The following is a 7,537-nucleotide window of genomic DNA, read 5'->3' as shown; positions in this document are numbered from 1 at the left end:
GGCCCCTTGTTACTTAGCTCTTGACTCAAACGCCGCCTCCCATCAGAGGCCTTCCCTGGCCCCCTGAACCCCAGTGATTCTGATCTTGATTTTGCTTGTTGGCAGCCTGCTGGCTCGTGAGCTGCACGAACTGAGACTGTGGCACCTCTGACCGAGCCTCTCGGCCCAGGCGGTGTAGGGCGGCGACACAGGCAGGCACTGGGCAAACGTCTGTGAGTGATCACCTGAGGGGTGACTGCGTGCCCGTGCTCAGAGAAGCAGCCAGGACCGGCTCAGCTGCCCAGGCCAGGCCTGCAGGTCGTGAGACCAGCCCCAGCCCCCCTGGGGTGAGGCTGACGCTCTCCGGAGGTCTCCGTGTGGGAGTGGGTGCTGGGTCCGGGGGAGGACGGCACTGCTGGTTTGTATTTTTATTGAGCACAGACTCTATGGCAGCCTTTGTTCGCTCTGCAGCCTCCCTGAGTGGTTGCCATGGTGATGCCCATTTCACAGATAAGGAGACAGACTTGGGGGTGGGGGCAGGGGGAGGGTAAAGCAACTTGTCCAAGGTCCCTGGCTCTGAAGTCACAGACCGCATCCCACGGCCCCGAAGACACAGCGCTGAGGCCTCTGTCCCTGGTCCCCGCACCTGCCCAGGTCGGTGCAAGGCTGAGCCCGGCAGGGACAATGCAGAACACAGCGCCCCCTGGATGCAGCTGCTCCTGCCTTCCCCCCAGTGTCTCCACGTGGCTCCCACGGTCAAGGGCAGGGACACGGAGCCAGGCTGAGCCCGCCCTCCCGCACTCAGGGACACCCTGGTGGTGAGCCCTGCCACACGGTATTAAAATCAAAAATCCTGAATTAAGGGTAATTAAAATTCCTCAGGTTTTGAGGATTTCTTAAAATTCCTTCGGCGGGGAGAGGGTTGGGGGGGCCATGGTATGTGGGGTTAGTGCTGGTGTCTGAGCTCAGGGGCGACGCTGGGTTGGGGTGGTTCCGGCAGATGAACGCTGGCTCAGTGGGCGGGCCTCCCAGGGCTGCTCCAGTTTGGAGCCATTTCCCTTCCAAATTGTGACTCCCCGGCCCGCCAGCCTGGAGCCCGGGGCCAGCCGGGCCCAGAGGGCACTGGGGCGGGCAGGTGCCAGCTCAGCACTCTGGAATTTTCCCATTTAAAGCCCAAAGTTCGTGCCCTTTCTCTCATCCATTCATTCCTGGTGACTGCACATTCCCCGCCTCCCACCCACGCCCACGGCCATCCCGTGGCGTCCCAGCCGCCGCAGGCCTCGCCAGGCTCCCTCGTCCAGGTCTCTCTGTGGGATCGCTGGCAAGGACAAAGCCATAGGAGCAGGATTCGGGGACTCGCTCTTTCATTTCACGGCTGGGGGTTGTCAGGACAGGGCAGAGGGAACTGCCAAGGATTCGGAGAGCGGCCGTGAATCTGGGGCAGAGCCGCGAGAACAAGGGCGCGCTTCAGCCGAGCGGGGAGGCGGGCGCGGGGTGTGGGCAGCCGCTTGGATGAGAAAGTTCTCTTCTCCCGAAAGCCTTTGACTCGGATCTCCTGCTCATTTTAAAAGATCGATTCAGCCATTTCCCACCCTCCCCAATAAAGCACTTCCGACGGAGGAGAAGGAGACGGGGTCCCCCTGGAGGGGACAAGGATCTGCGGATCACAGGCTGCTATGACACCGGGGTCATAAATTTGAGGGAGAGTCGCTGGATTTCCAAATCGCCTTTGCAAACTCGGATCACAGCACCGGGCTGAGGCACGCTGTCAGCGTGAAAAGATCTGAAGCCGACCCTGAACGCAGCAGAGCTGCTGTGTGGCTGTGGGTGACGAGCTCTCCCTCTCTGAACTCCGCAAAAACCATCCCGAATATCCTTCCCCACCTTGATGCTCCTTGGCTTTTGCCAAGCCCGTCGAGAATCTTTGCGTTACTGGGGTCTCTGGTCTCTTGGGCGGAGCTCAGATGGGCCTGGGTGAGAGGACTGGCCTGCGACCTCCCAGGGGCCGAGGGACAGAATGGAGTCAGAAAGGGCAGCCTCCATTTCCCCGTCACCTCCACCAAGATTCCCCGGTTGGACATGTTCAGGCCAGCTAACACTTACAAGAATAACGGGTAAACTTGCATTGGGGGTCTTATGCTTTCTAGAACGTTCTCAAATAATCCTCTTTCAAATGCATTGCTCTCTACCACCCTTTAAAAGTGAGGTCCTACTATCTGCTCCATTTTACAGATAAGAAAAGTGAGGCTCGCATGCCCAAAGGCTGACCACATCTGAGCAGAACCCCCTGCCCCCGGGCTTACGCAAGGGCTGCTCTCAGAGGAGAAGCTCATGATGGGGAAGAGGAGTCAGCCGTACCTCACCCCATCTTTCCCTCCTGCTTCCCTCACAGCCTCGCGTAGCCACCCAACTGGCCGCGTCAGTCGCAGGCTCTCTGTCTCAAGCAGCAGAGACCTCTGGGTGATTTAAGCGGAGAGGGAATGTATGGAGAGCAGGCGGGGCAGCTCACAGAGGAGACGGGCGGCTGGAGAACGGGCTTGGGAAGCCGGCCAGAGGAGAGAGAGGTTGCACAGCCAGAATCACAGTCCAAACTCTTGCTACAGAACCAGCCCGGCAGAGTCACATGAACCGCCCCGGGCCCCGCAGCTGTGGCCCTGCCTCCGCTGGCCTTGGCCGTGAGCCTGCACCGCGGCCGCGAGGGAAGCAGGAACAGTAGGGGTCTGGCATTTTCATGTAGGTCTCAGAAACCGGAGAATACGCCCCAAAAAGGAAGGACATGGAGATGCCAGGCACCCAGACAGATGGTGCATGGGTACTATCAGCCGGGTTGGGCTAGGGAATGCGGTGGTAACAAAAACTCCTAAGTCTGAGTGGCTTAAAACCAGTGGAGATGTATGTCTTAGTCACTCTATGTGTCCATCAGGGTCAGCTAGGGGATCGGATCCCGGTCACCCTGAACCCGGACCTCAGGCGGAAGGAGCAGCCACCATCTCAAATACTGCCCAACGTCACCGCGGCAGAGGAGAGAGACCTGCAGCAGCAGATCCAGGCTGGAGTCCAGGAGTGACATGTCCGGGCTCAGAGGCTGCAACGAGTCACATGGCCCTGCCTCGTGCCCGGAGGCAGAGAGCTGGGAGAACCTGCCAACCAAAGGCCTCTGGGGAGGGGTGGAAGCAGAAGGCACCAGCGTGGAGGCCGGAGACCTGAGTTCCCTTCCGTGGTTGAGCCGCTGGGATCTGTCCATTCCTCTAGCACCCCTAGGGGCTGGAGGAAACCCCACTTTGGGGTGTGGTCACAGCAGGCAGTTTGCTGCTCAAACTGCAGGTGGCAGCAGCCAGTGACCAGAAAGCAGCCCACCCACCGGGGAGGGACCAGAGGGGCCAGGAGTGGTCAGAGCCAGGAGCTGAGTATAGCCTCCTGCAGCTCCAGAGTTGAAGGAGGGCTGACCGCAGCTGTCTAAAAAGAGACACACAGTGGCCTCGGTGGACTTGTAGTCATTCCAAGACATGATCCAAAGGGATAGGACCTGGGAGAAGGAAACGGATTCATTCATGCATCCAGCCAATCATTCATTCATTAGTTTTTACATTACAGATGATGTGGGTTTGCTGGTGGAAGTTGGTCTGGACTATATCAGTCAGGATGGGCTGGGTTATGCTGCAGTAACAAACAGTTCCAAAATCTCAGTGGCTTAAAATAGCCAAGGCTTACTTCTCTCTCTTGCTCCGTGTCCATGCGGAGCCTGCTGGGGCCTCTGCTCTGTGTCTCCTAACTGCGGGTCCAGGAGGATAAATTAGCCACTTTCTTAAACTGTGCCAGTTACCATGGCCAACGGAGAGTTCGTGAAGGGCGTCATGTGGATATTTAAATGGCTGCGTGTGACGACAAAGGTAAACGATGGGTCCAGACCTCAGCAGCAATAACATGCAGGGTTTGACCATGAACTTGGCTTCACTAAGCCCATCAGTGGCTGAGTGGCTCTCTACGTCAACACAAGGTTAAAACTAACAAAGTAATAAAAACAAAGTTATGCATATGGTTAAGTCTGGATGCTTATTAATCAAAATTTCTGCCCAATAACATACTACACCTGAATATATGAGGATCTTGTATCAAGACCATGTTATTAACTATTAGCCAGTGAGGGCCTACTGTGTACCAGGCCTGGATACATGATCTCTAATTTTTGTGACAACAACAGGTGGGTGTTGATAGCATCCCCATTTTACAGATGGGCAAACAGAGGCTCAGATCAGTTCGTGGGCTGCCCTAGGTCACACCGCCGATAAGCAAAGGGGTTTGATGCAAACCCAACCCAGATTCTAAACATCTCTTTTCTCTATATTCCACCAGGTTGCCTCTCTCGCTAGACATCCTTTAGTAACAATAACCCGAAATGACAATGTGTTAAAAACACTGCGGCCCGAGATGTTATCTAAGATGCATCTTTTCGGGGGGGAGGCGGCGACAGCATTGATCGGTGCTGAGGACTCCTGCTTCTCAAGGTCCTGCTTTCCTCTGTGTATGTGGATCCGGCCGGTCACTCGAGAGGCTGGGAAACGTCAAGAAGAAACGAAAGGAAGCGGCTGAGATCACACGTGCAGATGTGGCCGAGGCAGCACAGACAACACAGGCCGCCTCGAGCAGCTCAGGCTGCTGTTCACCAAGAAGCGCCCGGGCTCTTTGGACGAATACATGGAAGCAAGAAGAAAAAGGGCCGCGCCGTGGACATGACCAAGGACCAACGACCTGTCTTCCCCACATGGGCGCAGTGTCTGAATGAGGCCCTGTGCTCAGTCTTCGGGCTCTGGAATGCCCTTGCTTAAGGCTGGAGACCTTGGAGTGGAAGGTTGCAAGGTTGCCAAGGCAACCCACAGACCGACTTCTCATCTCCGGCCGCTCCCTGCCCCCGCCTCCTAGCCTGGTTTAGCCACACCTGATGGGCCGCTCACTAGATTTGACCTGACCCCTCTGAATATTGCCTATATTCTAACATTTGGTTGAGGGCAGTTTCAAATGTTTTAAATGGCCTTATTCTATACTTAGAAGAACAAATTTCCTATCCACTCCTTTCTTCCTTCTTCCTTTCTTTCTTTTTTTTATCTCTCTATCATACATTTACCGAGAGCCTAATGTTCCAGGCACCGTTCTGGGTGCTGGGAATGATGATGAGGAACAAAAACCTACACTCTCTTCCCTCATAAATTTAAAAGTAAGTGGAGGGGTGAGGTGGGGGGGAGAGGGGGAGACAGGTTAATCGAATAACCTCCCAAGCCAAATGTAAATTCGTGACCACCACATGAATTAAAGTTTGCTCAGGGCCAGGCATGATAAATGGATTGCCAAAATGGTGCTTACTCCTCCCCACGTCCCTGAGGAGGCAAAGCTCAGGTGATGCAACATTCCCCAAGTCACACTGCCCCAACGGACAGAGCTGGGATTCCAACCCAGCACCACCCACGCGAAATTCCCACGCACTTGCTGCTGCTTCATGTCTCCCATGGCAACCACGGGCCTCATGTCTTTCCAGTTCCTGCCCTTTCTCCTTCCAGATCGGGGTTTGGGCTGTGGTGGTTTCATCCCTTTACGTTCTCTTTGACATAAAATATTCCAGCACCTTAACATGTGCAATTCCCTGGGATGAGGCAACTTGTCACGGATTTAATACTGACATCCAACAAAGATTTTTTTTTTCTTTCCCTGAAAATGAGATGACTACCCCTGGGCAAAAGTTAAAACAACATTCTGCATAGAAATTTCTAAAGGTCCTGAATTACTAATGCAGTAATGGCGCCCCCTGGCGACCATTATTGTGTATTACACAATGATGAAAGGGAGGAGTGCACGTGGGATGCAGTGGTGGTTTCCTATCCGAGTTGGGATGAATAATACCGCCCCCCCCCCCCTCCAGTCTTAATCACCTTTACGCCTCGTCTCCCACCCGACTTCTGTCGATTCCAGTGGGGACGTCACAGGCCTAGGGTACAGCACCTTCTCATAACTCAACTTCTCATAGCTCACTGTTCCAGCAACCAGGACACAAAGTCCCATGTCCCACAGTGAGATTGCCAAAGGGTGAACCATCTGCTGCCAATCTCCAGGATCACTAACCCATTAGGTCCTGGCACATTAACCCATCATCTCCTGCTATAACACTTCTTTTCTGAAGATTGTGGCTCTAAGTGACTCCCTCCCCCCCCCCCCCATGTTCCTGTTCTCTCTCTCTCTCTCTCTCTCTCTCTCTCTCTCTCTCTCTCCCTCCTTCCCTCCCCTTTCCTCTCTCTGATCCTGTCCCATGACTATAGGTAACAGACGAAACTTACTCATTCACTCTGAGCTAGGCATGGTGCTACAGGCTGGGAACACAGTGATAGACAAGTTGTGGTCCTAGCTCTCGAGCTTACACTCTAGCAGGGGACACAGGTGGCCAATTAGCCTATAAATTATTCGTTTTCCATTATAATAACTGCTTAATAACTGCTACAAGAATGAAGCTCTGCGTGTCTACATCAGTGAGACAAGACCAGATCAGGTCTGAGAGTCAGGAAAGCTCTCCCTAAGGAAACAGTAAGGTGTGATGTGCCAAGAACGGAGATGAGGCTGGTCAGGTGATCGGGGGCTTGGAGAAGAATGAGCATGGCTCTCGGGGGCTACAGGTGAGGGTGTCTGTGGGGTCAGTAAGTAGGAGTAGACACCAGGCAAGCTCAAGGATGGAGAAGACGGAGAGAACCCTTGTCTTCACCTTAATCACGAGAAGCGTTGAGCTGATGTTGAAGGATGAGTATAAACTCACCTGAACATTTAGAGCAGCGGTTCTCAACCTATGGGTCGCGACCCCTTTGGGGATCAAACGACCCTTTCACAGGGGTCGCCTAAGACCACCGGAAAACACATATATAATTACATATTGTTTTGTGATTAATCACTATGCTTTAATTATGTTCAATTTGTAACAATGAAATTGGGGGTCACCACAATGTCATGAGGAACTGTATTAAAGGGTCGCGGCATTAGAAAGGTTGAGAACCACTGATTTAGAGGGTTCATTTAAATGTTCTTGAATAGGAAATGTTGGAGTGGAGATCATCCTGGATCTCTGCCTATTCTGCCTCTTCCCAGGAGCCAAAGATATTGCAGAATTTATCATTTACATCCCCTCCACTGCTTATTTAAGGTGAGGAATAACAATAGCAGACATAATTCCTGGTGTGCCCAGTTGAAGTAACAAGGGGCAAAAGTCTGAAAGGAAGAGAGGATAGTGGTGGCAGCCATGTTTTTGTATCAATTGTGGCTACAAAAAAAAAATCAGGCCATAAAGCTGTTATGCCCAGATTTCAAGATTCCCAAGAAACCACATCAGGGAGCCATCCAATCCGATGCAAAAGCATAAGAATCTGTATTCAAGCTAGCTTGGTCTCCCCATCCACCAGGCTCACCGACATCAAGGCAAAACCAAATGGCTGAGTGCCCGAACCCCGCCCAGAGACCGATTATATAGGGGGGGTCGGAGTAAGGGGAGGAGAAAGGACTGTGCTCTGCCGATTGGCCAGGCGCAAGC

The sequence above is a fragment of the Myotis lucifugus genome, unplaced genomic scaffold (assembly GCF_000147115.1).
Source record: "Myotis lucifugus unplaced genomic scaffold, Myoluc2.0 scaffold_208, whole genome shotgun sequence".
NCBI classification, from domain to species: domain Eukaryota; kingdom Metazoa; phylum Chordata; class Mammalia; order Chiroptera; family Vespertilionidae; genus Myotis; species Myotis lucifugus.
Note: the sequence above shows the minus strand (reverse complement) of the source record.